Source organism: Rhipicephalus sanguineus, chromosome 11, assembly GCF_013339695.2.
Source record: "Rhipicephalus sanguineus isolate Rsan-2018 chromosome 11, BIME_Rsan_1.4, whole genome shotgun sequence".
In the NCBI taxonomy this organism is placed as follows: Eukaryota; Metazoa; Arthropoda; class Arachnida; order Ixodida; family Ixodidae; genus Rhipicephalus; species Rhipicephalus sanguineus.
The window spans coordinates 132,387,275-132,401,185 of NC_051186.1; the positions used below are offsets into that span (position 1 = coordinate 132,387,275).

At 50.1% G+C, this 13,911-nt stretch overlaps 1 long non-coding RNA gene across 1 annotated transcript; it reads left to right on the forward strand.

Moving 5' to 3' along the window:
• The first annotated feature begins 99 nt into the window (after window positions 1-99).
• Window positions 100-2,326, forward strand: LOC125756353 (uncharacterized). Its single transcript, XR_007414430.1, has 4 exons — window positions 100-199; window positions 625-709; window positions 2,111-2,192; window positions 2,296-2,326. It is a non-coding gene; the product is annotated as an uncharacterized LOC125756353 (long non-coding RNA).
• The last annotated feature ends 11,585 nt before the right edge of the window (window positions 2,327-13,911 follow it).

The window sequence follows — 13,911 nt, forward strand, 5'->3', positions numbered from 1 at the left end:
GACGTCACCTTTGTGCGGCGCTAGCGGCGTGGAGTTGTATGGTTGTATGGTAATTATGGTAACCGCGCGGTGTTCAAAACGCCACGTGCGAAAAGCGTGTTGGCAAAGTGTGACTCCTCCGAATGGTGACATAACACCCGCCACGTCATTGTCTGCCTGAATTTTGGCCACGGTTTGGGTGGCGACTGATGGCAAAAATGTAAGTCCAATCGAAACCACGTTTATGTATTTCGAGTGCGGTGCATAGCGATCCCCATTGTTATGTCAGGGACGTGAGTTGCTACTTTTGCGCTTCCAAAGCTGTTATATTTTTGCCCTCGTTCCCATTACACTGAACGCTGTTGCCGAAAATGAACATTGTGGCTTCATGCTTGGCGACCTGGCACGTGCATAACGAAAGATTTATGGCGCAAATTGAGAACGAGGAAAAACCAAGACGCCACAAATATTTCGTTAAGCTATGCACCCACTCGCCCGACGTTGCACTCTGCTAAAGCATCAGGTGGTAGATGATGTATGAGCTGAAACCTTAAGAAAAAAAGAAAGAAAAAAGGTGACGTTACGTTGCTGATGTCTGTTTGGTGATGGTAGTCTCTGTGCGTTTCTGGCCCTCGTGTACGACAGGAGCAAGGCAATGGATGTGAGCGAGCTGCCTCGTAGCCGAGAGAACAGAAGTCCTGCCGCTGTGAAGAGATCCACACTCAAGAAGGTGAACAAACTTATTTTATGTTGAAGCGTGTTTTGCCACAGATGAACTGACCTTTATACAACTGCTTGCTTTCCCTTTCTTGCGAAATCTTGTTTTAAAAAGTCACTTATATTTCCAGATTTTAAAACTTTCTATTACAGTCAAGGTGGTAGAGGAAAATGTAGTCCATAGGGCACAGGTCTGTAGGGCATGTAGTCCATGGCCAAGGGCGTAGGCAAGGGGGGGGGGGGGTTGGGGGGTTCAAACCCCCCCCCCCCCTCGAAATTTTTCAATTTTGCTTGCGTATATATACACGCACACATACAAACGCACGCACGAACATACATAAAGTATGGTTGAACCCCCCCCCCCCCCCCCCGAAAAAAATTTCTGGCTACGCCCCTGTCCATGGCCATATATGGTAGTGGTCATTCTTATGGGCCGTGATGCCGTCTTGGGATCTCCAACAGTTGTTACTGAATAAACGGAAACAGAAGTTGGTTAATATACTGGATAGGCAAGTGGCCTAGAAGACAGTCCTTCATTCATACTGCTACATGTGTATGGTGCTAGCAAGATATTACGTGAAAGTTGACTGTACTGCCTCCTTTAATGCAAAATTACCTTCCTGACCAAGGTTGCTGGAAAAGCTGCATATCTCAGTCCTAGTTTACTTTGTAACTGTCATTTATTGTTATAATTATTATTTGATGTGTATACACATACACACAGGAAGTAGGGATGAAGCAGGCTGACATCTGCCACCTAGAGAAGCACTACAACTGCCTACTCTTTTGGTAGGAGGCAATAAATGGAGGTCATTTTAAGCAGCTGTTAAAAATACACCATTTGCATCAGCTTTCTTCATGCAGGCCGTAAGAATTTAGCAGCTATTGTTTTGAATATATGAAAGTACACGTGGCATCCAACTCTTAGTATAAATGCAGTGCACCATGGTTGGGTCTGCGCTGCGCCAGTGCATACATCGCGGCCACGAACCGAAGCAAAGTAGCGCAGTTGCACAGAGACTCCAATGTGGGGCTTTGTCTGTAACAGTGCACTGTGCTCACTTGTTTAAAGGGAAAATAATGTCCACTACTGTTACACATGGCAATGTAACATTTGAATGGGGCCACCTTTGTGGAAATTTGATGCCAGACACACATTACATTGGTCAAGGGATGTGCGTACCAGTTAAACTTAAGCATAACTTACACGGCTTCCGTAGGAGATTGTGCATGGATTTTTTCCCTGTCCTGCATTCTTTTCAATTCCCCGAAGGAATGGTATTTGCATTGACATGTAACAAAATGGGCAGACCTCCATTCTTGAACATGGACCTGCGACCATTGACATGATGAGAGATTGTCTGTTGCATCAAATGCTTGCAAACATAATGTGTTATTTCTTGACTACATACAGACTAAATTCAAGGCTGGTCATGCTGTGAAATCCAAGGTCCCTGGGGCAGATCAAGGCTTGGTGATTGAACCATCACACCGATGTGCGTACAACATTCCCCTTCAACTGTACACTGTATTTGTGCAGCTCTTGTCGCATAGTGAAGTATCTGTGCCGCGTTGGCTCTTTGATTTTTCTGCTGGCAGGCATAACCCCTTTAACTGTGGACAGCGTGGTTTTTATTTGTAAATACTACAATCCCTGTTTGGGATTTTTGTAGGGTGGGAAGTTGAACAATACATGATATGGTACGACGAGATTCATGAAACAGGTGGTAGGTGCAACCGGGTCACATTTTTCGCGCGACCGAAAACAGAAGATGAGTTGATAAGAAAGGAAACGCAGTTACACATCTGTACATATACGTGCACATGCATATAAAGTATAATACATAGCAATCCTCAATTTAATTACATACACATAGCAACAAAATAGGAAATGTAAGTAAAATAAAATAATAAGTAAATAACAAGGCAAAATACACACATAGGCGCTTGAAGATTAAAATGTATCGTCGAACTAATTACACATGAAAGCAGGTTCACAAACTTGAAGTAAAACTTTGCAACGAAGGCTGAGACACTTGTTCATTTGTTAGTAAATTCCAGTCATTCACCGTCCTTGGAAAAAAAAAAGTATTTATATGAGTTATTTCGTGTGTGATGCGGCGTTAGCGCTCTATCATGCCGTTGTCTTGTGCTGTATCTTGAGGTGAGTGGCGTAACGGAATATGCGTCGACCTTAACATGCCCCATTAATATTTGGTAGAGAAACTTCGTGAATGACGGTTTCTAGTGGAGAGAGGTTGCAGATCAGCTCTGATTAACAGGTCACTTACTGAAGTACGGTCGTAACGATTATATATAAAGCGAACTGCTCTTTTTTGAATCATTTCTAATTCATCAATATTCGTTTTAGTATATGGGTCCCAGATAGCGGCAGCATAGTCTAACCTGGGCAGAATAACAGATTTATACGCAAGGAGATGCACAGTGGGGGTGGATAATTTCAGTGCTCTGCGAAGAAAAAATAGTTTACGTTGTGCGTGAGCTATGACTTGGTCGATGCGTTTATTCCACCGGAGATCACTCGTTATCAAAAGTCATAAGTATTTGTATTCGGTTACCTCGGTAAGGTAATTGTTGTTGTAGCCGTAATAATAAGTTAGAGGCGTTTTCTTGTGAGTAATTTTCATTGCTACTGTTTTTTCAAGATTAAGACACATCTGCCAACTCTCGCACCATGACACAATCTTTTCAAAAGCTTGATTTAGAAGCAGTTGGTCAGTCGGGGTTTTAATCTCGCGGTACAGAATGCAGTCATCGGCGTAAAGTTTAATTTTTACCGGGGTGCCATCAACTATGTCATTTATAAAAATAAGGAAGAAAAGTGGTCCAAGGACTGAACCCTGCGGGACACCAGAAGACACGGAAACTCTACCTGAACAATGTTGGTTAAAAGAAACAATTTGTTGCCGACGAGTTATATATGATGAAATCCAAGATAATAGTGCCACGCCCACTTCTTGTCTTGTTTTGATGTATTCGGGTTTGACCGGCAGGGACGGTTATCAACGCTCGACGCTGTCGGCGAAGTAGTGTTCTAGAAGCGTCGTGATTGTTGTAGATCGGTTTGTTAAGATTGCGCCCCGCACGCGAATGTTCCAGCTTTGTCTAGAGATTACGCCGCCAATATCGCTGGAAAGTTCGATAGCGCCTGTATAAAAGCCGACACGCTTGACTGCTTGTCAGTTGATCGACGGACGACGCCCTGTTCGCCGCTATCATTGTACAGCGTGTATTGCTGTAGTTCTAGTTCTCATTTTCCGGCCACAAGTTTGGCCAAATAAACAGTTTCATCCTGCAAACGCCGACTGCTGTCTTCGTCGACGTCACGACCACGTGACATCTGGTGGAGGTGCTGCTTCATGATCCGGACGCCACCGCGGAGCGCTGACCCAAGCCCAAGCCGCGAAGAAGACGACTCTAAGGACAACCCGGATCCTCGAACCAACCGCCGGCAGAAGGGACTACAACCAGAGTACGGACTCCTTCCCGAAAACGCCAGGCAGCCGAAGACCGTCACATCGACCGCCGAGACGATGACAGACCCCCTGCCACCTACAACGGTCGTGATGCAGCCACCCAAGGAGCCGCCGACGTTCCGTGGTTCGCCATGTGAAGACCCCGAGACATGGCTCGAGACCTTCGAAAGGGTCTCAACATTTAATAACTGGAACTGCGAGGACGCTGCGCCACGTATACTTCTACCTAGAAGACGCCGCGAGGACGTGGTTCGAGAACCGAGAATCCGCCCTACAAACATGGGATCTCTTTCGGACGACGTTCCTAAGCACGTTCACGAGCGTGGTCCGCAAGGAACGGGCCGCGGCTATGCACCCGTGTGCAGATGCCCAATGAAAATATTGCCATCTACACGGAAGAGATGAATCGCCTGTTTCGACACGCCGACCCAAGTATGCCCGAAGGGAAGAAAGTGAGGTTCCTCATGCGGGGTGTCAAACAGGAACTCTTCGCTGAATTGATAAGGAACCCGCCGAAGACGGTCGCTGAATTTGCATCGGAGGCTTCCAGGATCGAGAAAACGCTTGAGATGCGAACGCGGCAATACAACCGCAGCTTCTCGGCTACAAGCTACGCCGACGTTCAAGCCCTAGGACCCGCCGACCTGCGTGAGACGATTCGGGCAATCGTGCAAGAGGAGTTGCGGAAAATTCTACCTTCGTTGCAACCTCAAGGAGTCCATCGCCGACGTCGTGCGCCAGGAGATCCAGCATTCACTCGGCGCGCCTCAGCTAGCAGAGCCGCAGCCGCAAGCTATGAGCTATGCTGCTGCGGCCCGCCGTCATGCTCCTCCTCCACGCCCCCGCCAAGACGCCACACCGCCGCAGTACCGTCGCCAGACGCCGCCGCCGCCACCAACGCCCTACCGACCACCTGTCGGCCAGCGCAACACCCCGAGGAAGACCGAGGCGTGTCCCCGACAACCGCCCGCTCTGCTACCACTGCGGGGAGGCCGGCCACACGTACCGCCGCTGCCAGTACCGTCAGATGGGGCTACGCGGATTCGCCGTCAACGCGCCGCGCCCGCAGCCAGGCGAACGGCCGCGCGACATTGACGACTACCTCACCGGAACACAGTGGCAAGAACGACGACCTTCCTGCTCGCCGTCGCCCGGCCGCTACATGTCACCGCACCGCCGACCGTACACTGGCCCAAACCGGGGGCCGGTCGCCTAGCCCGTATCCGGAAAACTAAGGGCAGCAACCGATGGAGGTGCGGTTGCTGTACGACGAACTACCGAAGATCCTCCGCCGCCGCCGACGACGACGCCGCGACGAAACCTTCAGAACACGACGCGAACCAGACAGACCCCTGACGACGAAATCTCGCGGACTGAAGAAGACCCGGCGACGCAAAATGGAAGCAGCGGAACACACCGACGCAGCCGTGACCCCACGCCACGACCTAACTGCTACGCGAGACGACGAACTAGCGACCTCGACGTTCTTATCGACGGCCACAGCGTCACATCTCTCGTCGACACCGGAGCCGACTATTCTGTCTTCAGTGGACCGTTCGCCACCAAGCTGAAGAAAGTAAAGACCGCTTGGAGTGGACCCGAAATCCGGACAGCTGGAGGCCACCTGATAACGCCGATTGGTGTCTGCACGGCGAGAGTCACCATCAATAACCGGACTTATCCTGCGAGCTTGTAATCCTACAGAATTGCTCTAGGGATGTGATAATTGGAATGGACTTCCTAAGTGACCACGGCGCCGTCATCGACCTGAGGTCTGAGTCGATAACGCTAACCTCAGACAAAGCGCTCCCGCCCCACGCGACGCCAGGGAACAATGCATTGAACGTTATAGAAGAGCAGGTGACCGTTCCACCGCGCTCCAGATAGTCACTCGCTGAGTGCAAACTATGTGAAATATCTCGTTAGAGTAGACTGCCTGTATAACCAAACGGAGCATAACAGAACGAAGCCACGAAGCCTCAAGCCAGTGATCGCACGGGTCCGCGACGACTGATGGTGCCTCTGCATGTATGAGCGTCTGCATGTATGTTCGTACTGATGGTTTCGCTTTTGCTACGAGCGCATTTTGGCACCGCGCTGTGAACTTTAGGCCGCAAAATATGAGAATTTGTGAGTAAACAAACAACTACTGTTGCGCGGACGCTATCAGAGCAGTTCAAAAACAAATTCCTTACAACTGCGGCTTCGGTGCGCATGGCAACTTTGTGATCTGCCGTCCCGACGATTCAGTCTTTTTTTTTTCTTTTTTGGTCTAAATTCGGGTACGTTTCAGTGTCATTTGACAAGTTGTCTCGCCCTGCGTATTGACCGGTCTTCTCAGCGGGCCAATGCCGCTGCTTATGTTTCTTTATTCCGCGCATTTGTTTCGTTTGGCGCTCACACAAAACGTGAGCAAATGCGACGCCTTTTTTTAATGCTCCATAATTATCGTTCCGTTTGCATTCCAGTGAACTTGCCGCTCTCTGTCATCAACAAATTCATAGACCAAAGCTTCACCACTTCGAGATTGCTGGTGGAAGAAGAACCAGTCTACGAGACCGAGCATGTAGTAGCATGCGACGCCTAGGAAAAGAAAGAAAATACAGTAACGTTTTGCGGACTTGTTCTGCAAACGTCGGCTGTGAACTAGGACCCACATGAACTTGAAATAGCGATGAATAAAATAGAAGTTATTGCAGCAACCAACAGCCGCAAAACAGGATAGTAATTATTTGGCATGTACCCCAGCAATTTTGGCAGCAGTGTCGTGTCTAACGCCAACAGGGCGGCATCTTTCCCATGTAAATAAATGAGGCTCCAAGAAAATACATGGGGTTGGCCGGTGGGCCGATCACGGAGGCAATGCAAAATTTATGAAGCAATGCATGCCTCGTCAAATAGGAAGGTTGCCCGTCGGCGTCCCGCGTCGGCGGCGTCAACACGAGTGATGCAAAAAATAATCGTCACGTGATGATGTCACCATATGACGTCATCATGACGTCACAGATCGCCAAAATATGTAGCGTCATTATGACGTCACATGATGACGTATTCACACGTCATGGTCGCTTTGCATTGCCTCCGTGATCGGTCAAGGAGGCCGTGCAAACCGCGTTAGGCGCAGAACGCTTTCGGAGGGGGCCGCGGGAGAATCAGTACATCGATTGACAAGGAGAAGATGGCTTTTGACTTCTAGTCATCTTTAACGAATGCATAAGGGACCCTGTGCGTTTTTTAATTTAACGTATCTAAACAATGACTTGCGCATCTGCAGCCGATTTTGTGGACGCTGCACGGGGCCGACGATCAAGAGGTCGCATTGGAGGGTTCTGAGATGGCATCGCACATGGTAAAAGGTAGCGCTTTTACCATCCTGTGGCAGATAAGCATCATTTGCCGGCGGGAAGCGCGCGCGAGCCATCGTATCAGTGCGCGCTGTCTGCTACTCACCGAACATCGCAGGCCCGAAGCAGTAACAAAAGTCTTCGTCGCGGAAGTGCTTGTTGCACAAAAGACTCGTAGCGGATGGCTACTTGCAGTTTCTTAGCTTTACAACCCATGCTTCACGCTGTTTCTTGACCCGCGGTCACCAGTGCAGGCTGACACTGGGCTCCTTTGCGTAAGCGCGGCACTGCGGCACCGAGCGGTAGAGCCCCATGTTCGTCGCCTTCGGAGGCAGCCACTCTATTACAATGGTTTCAATTGAGTAGAAAATGAGAGAAAACTTCCGAATTTGAACAGACAGCAGCGCATGTGGGACTTAAAACTCGTTTTCAAAGCACGCGGCAGTGCGCCACAAGCAGCCGACGCGGCCGCTGAGACCACGTGATCCTGCCAAGCACGTCACGCCGACGGTGGCGCCGGCGTTTCCAGTGGTGGGCCTCGAGGCCAATAGGCACGTCAACTTTGGTACGACGGTTGCCTACATCGACGAATGTGTAGCCGCCAGCGATGCTTTCGCCCTCTTCGATGCTGCCGAACCTGCTTCAACGAATCGAGGTCCCGAACCAGATTTCGATGTCAACCGGAGCCTTCCGAAGGTCAAACAAGACCAGCAGGCTTCTTTCAGCCGATCGAGCCTCCTCGGCGACCATTCCAGCAGATCGGGATGGACCTCCTGGGGCCGTTCCCAACGTCGACTTGCGGAAATAAATGGATCGTCGTGGCTACCGACTACCTCACCCGCTACGCCAAAACAAAAGCCCTGCCCAAAGGCAGTGCCGCTGAGGTAGCAAAGTTCTTCGTTGAGAGCATCGTCCTTCGACACGGCGCCCCGGAGGTTCTCATCACCGACAGAGGTACGGCGTTTACGGCTGACCTAACTCAGGCGATCCTGGAATACAGCCACACAAGCCACCGCCGCACCACCGCGTACCACCCACAGACCAACGGCCTCACCGAGCGTCTAAATAAGACCATCGCCGACATGCTGGCCATGTACGTCGACGTCGAACACAAGACGTGGGACGCCATCCTTCCGTACGTGACCTTCGCGTACAACACGGCCGTACAGGAAACGACGCAGATGACGCCGTACAAGTTGGTCTACGGACGGAGCCCGGCAACGACGCTCGACGCCATGCTACCAAACGTGACCGACGAGGAAAACATCGACGTGACCACCTACCTACAGCGCGCCGAAGAAGCACGACAGCTCGCCCGCCTACGGATCAAGAACCAGCAGACGACTGACAGCCGCCGCTACAACCTTCGACGACGCCACATGGAATACCAACCCGGTGACCGTGTATGGGTATGGACGCCAATACGCCGACGAGGACTTAGTGAGAAGCTTCTTCGACGATACTTCGGACAGTACAGGGTACTTCGACGCCTCGGCGCATTCGACTATGAGGTTGTCCCTGACGGCATTACGAACTCTCAGCGGCGCCGTGCGCGACCTGAAGTCGTCCATGTCGTGCGCCTTAAGCCGTATTTTGCGCGTTAGCGAGCCTGGGGCTCTTATTGTAATTATTTGTGTATGCGTTATTGTAATTTATTTGTGTATGCACTTGTTTTTTTTTCTCTTCTATGTTCTTTCACAAGCATCGGGACGATGCTTTTTCAGAGGGGGGCAATGCCACGCCCACTTCTTGTCTTGTTTTGATGTATTCGGGTTTGACCGGCAGGGACGGTTATCAACGCTCGACGCTGTCGGCGAAGTAGTGTTCTAGAAGCGTCGCAATTGTAGTAGATCGGTTTGTTAAGATTGCACCCCGCACGCGAATGTTCCAGCTTTGTCTAGAGATTACGCCGCCACCAGCGATATCGCTGGAAAGTTCGATAGCGCCTGTATAAAAGCCGACGCGCTTGACTGCTTGTCAGTTGATCGACGGACGACGCCCTGTTCGCCGCTATCATTGTACAGCGTGTATTGCTGTAGTTCTAGTTCTCATTTTCCGGCCACAAGTTCGGCCAAATAAACAGTTTCATCCTGCAAACGCCGACTGCTGTCTTCGTCGACGTCACGACCATGTGACAATAGTTTAGGGTTTTGAAGTACTCAATTTAATTTATACAGTAGTTTGTTATGAGAAACCGTGTCGAAGGCTTTACGAAAGTCTAGAAAGATAGCATCAATTTCATTGTGAGTGCTCAAGCCGGCGTGGGTGCACGTGTGTCCCTTCCACTTGATCATCATGGGCAAATCAGCGCCACCGACATGTGCGATGACTTCAGTCTAGTGGCACCACTGATGGCCGGCTATGTTCGGGACCACCGTGTGCAGTTCTACGTGCTAGACATTGATCATGAGACAAACACGTATCACCTCTCAACAAGGGAGTCTCGGTATGTAATCAAACAGATGAAAGATGTGCTTCGATATGTCTTATGATATGGAAAGTGACGTAAATGTATGAAAACACTGACACCATTGCTGTGAAAACACACTACAGTCTTGCACTAAAGACATAATATAAATCATACAGATTAATTGTGCCCATAACAGCATTTATTTTTGTGAATACAGTGCAGTTCACTTGTTCATGAGAATGAATCTCAGTAATCAGCTACTGTTTCTGGACTTATGGCAGATCTACTACCTAAGGATCATATATTTTACAGTGAACCCTTTCTAGTCTTCTTTGTGTTTTGTAGTAGGGGCTCACACAAAGCTGTGTCTCTAGTGTAGCCAAGGTGAGGCACCTGGTGTGAGGGTTGACAAAATGAATGATATCCGACAAAATGAATGTTTACGAAATGCTGCCGCAGGAACACACGTTTGTAAGGTTGAGACAATTTTTACCGACCATCTTATTGTGGTGATGCATCTGCATAGCAGCTGACCATTTTATACTGTGATAGAGGCAAGAGGTCGATGTTATGAATATTTACAAGCTTATTGCAGTAGCCGGCCAAGATGGCTGGGGAGCCCCACACGCAAGCGTTTCACGCACACCTATCGTCTTTGCCACTTGAAAGAGCATTGCACTAGCTCACGTTTGTGTCGCTCAGTAACATTGCTCTCCCGCAGTGGAAGCGCCGTTGCAGTGCTTGCTATGACGACGTGGAGCTAGCAGAGCAATACTGTTTCAGTCTGGAAAGGGACTCGGCGTCCGTCTACAGCGAGGATGTCGAAGTTCAGGGGTGTGACCTCACAATTGATGTCACTGGGTTGGCGTAGTACTTTATAGGGCCCTGTGTAACGGCAGAGAAGCTGCTCTGATAAGCCGATGTCAGTTGCGGCATGGGTGACCAGAGGAGGAACAGAGAGGCCGGTGTTAAGTGCACGCTTCTATGCCGACTGTCATAATGATATCTTTTTGGTACTCTTGCAACAAGGTCATGGGCAAACTGAGCACCTGCACGGGCTTGAACAATGACATCGCTGAAGTATTCAGTGGACATGGGTGGAGATGAAGGGAGGAGTGTGTCAAATTGTAATGGCAAAATAGGATGTTGGCAAAAAAAGCAAATAAAATGGCGAATACCTGCAGTGTCATGCCACAAATAGCAGTGAAGTGCATTCCCTCTTCAAAGTGCACTTAACAGGGTGTCTACCAACTTGGAAAACCTTGAAAAGTCAGAGAATTTGGACATGTCTGGAAAAGTCAGGGAATGGTCATGGAATTTCTGAAAAACCTCGCCAGGTCATGGAAACTGATGGCAGTCTGTGCAACTGTTGCGAAAATAATCATTACCATATTGATCAAAGCTTAAAACGTCACTCCTTTGGCTGCAACCGTAGTGAACAGCTAAGCAGAAGCGCAAAATAAAAAAGGTAGGCAGTGCATACCTGTTGCTTCTGCAAACTGCACAGCATATCTCACTTTGCAAGCACAGCATTACTCATGCTGATAAATTTGTGCATGTTTGTCTTGGCCATGATCTTGACTCGGCTTGAAGGCCTTCTGGTTAGGCTAGAAGTGCCATCAGCAGAGGCTTGCCGGGCTATGTTAAGCTTATTCATTGGCGATGCAACAGCAAACATCCTCAGCTACGCACCTATTGCTGGTAGCACGGGGTAACTACAGCGAAAAGTCTCACTTTAGTTTCTTGAGGTCACGTCATTAAATCTGGGATTATTCTTTAGCATCGCGTCCATAGAAGAGCTCGTAAACGAAGGGAACACACCGGCATCCATGATTCATATATGGAATTGAGGTACGGCCATGGTGCTGCCCCGCCGACTGCTGCAGCCTGACAGATTCCTCCCTGCCACGACATATTCGTCAGCACTTTAAACGCAACCCCTAGCTTTCATTAGACGTCGAAGGACTTGCATTGCGCCCCATGTGTTGGAGCCCAGATAAATAAAATGAAAACGTGCGTGTGCCCATCGTGTGAAAAAAAAAGGAAATGTGCATGTGTGGTGCGGCATATATATATTTTCTGCATTTCTTCTGAGAATAAACCAGTTGCGAGTGACGCTCCTTCCCTGTGCTTCTCGTCCTTCTTTCGGTGTTTTAGGCGTCTAGTTTTTTCCCTCATTACGATGAACCAACTAGCCCAGCAACAAGTCCCCGCAGGGGCGTCTGCGCGAGCAGGCGTTTGGTGTGTAGCGACACCACGGACCCGAGCTAACGGGGGGTTTCGACCCCTCCCACGCCTAGCCGTGCGTGGCTTTGCCGTGTCCGGGGAAAAGGGGATCCTGGGGGTTGAGCCGACGCCGGGTGATTGGACCTTTAAGGCCCCCCGGCAGACGCAACACACCCCTTTGGCCCCGGCTTCACGTAGACGGCACCCCTGGGCTGACCCACCCAGGGGAAATCGGCAGTCGCCTTTTCCTGCCTCTCCCCTCACATCTTCGTCTTTTCTCTTACTTTAAATCTTTCCTGTCCTCTACTCTCTTCCATTGACTTCCGTGTTTCCTGGCGGCAAGGGTTAACCCTGTGTGGTTATCCTACCTTGGATACACCATATTCGGTTATAGTGGTGGCGTACAGCTGGCGCCTGCAGGGCCTGTGCTTACAGACCCTGCAGCGTCCCCTTGTAGGACTCCATGGTGGGTGGCTGGCGCTGCTGCCGAAATATAAACATTTACATATGGCTAGTTCCTTCCCCCCACTCCCTGATCGCCCTCACAAAAGGGGGCGCACCGACGAAGTCTTCCAGTTTTTTGGTCACCAGAGAGTATCTTTCCCCCGATTCCATGTTATCCACGCTGACACACCCGGCAAACCAGTGCGAACACTTTCACCTTTTCTAGTTTCGAAGTCTTTGACCGAAATCTTTGGCCCAGGATATAAAGTATCGAGAATGGCAAGTGGTGACCTCCTCTTGGAGCTCCGCGACCAGAAACAATATGAGAGACTGCCTAATCTAGCGAAATTTGGAGATACCAACTTAATAGTAACCCCACACCGAACCATGAATACCACCCGTGGCGTTGTTTCAGATGATGACTTGTTAGGGCTGACGGAGGCTGAACTCCTGGAGGGTTTCAGCGAACAGAATGTCATCAACGTGAAACGAATTAGGATAAGGCGCGATGGCAAAGAAGTCCAGACTAAGCACCTGATACTTACTCTCAATTCAAGTGTACTGCCCGACTCCATCGAGGCTGGGTACATCAAGCTTCGAGTGAGGCCATATATACCAAACCCTCTCCGATGTTTCAAATGCCAGCGGTTCGGCCACAGTTCACAGAACTGCCGAGGCCGCCTAACTTGCGCGAAATGCAGTGCTGAAGAACACACATCTGATGCCTGTGAAAACTCTCTTCTCTGTGCGAACTGTAATGGGGAGCATGCCGCATACTCACGGTCATGCCCATGCTGGAAAAAAGAAAAGGAAATTGTCACAATCAAAGTAAAACAAAACATTTCATTTAAGGAGGCACGAAGGCAGGTGTCCTACCTACCAGAAACCAGCTTTGCCGAAGTGGCGCGTCAGGGGGCAGCGCCACGACGGCCTCCGGCGGCTGTCCGGCACACGCGTAGTGAGCCGGCGGTGACGCCACCCGCCCCCTCGGCGGTTGCAGCCAGTGCTGCTCCGCCATCCAAGAAGGACCCACCAACCTCCGGGCTGGGGGGCGCGAAGGTCTCGTCTCTTGAGGCGAGGCCCTCAAAACAAACGCTGCGCTCGCAAGAGCGCGTGTCCAGCGCCTCGCAAGATGCAATGGACACAACACCGAGCGTCAGGGCGCAGCCAGCGCCTAAGGATCGGCGCGACTCCGTCGACCGATCCAAAAAAGAAAAATCTCGTGTCACGGCCCCTGGAAAGGGACCGTGAGCTAATTTTCCATCCTTGAGCACATAGCACAAAACACATCTAA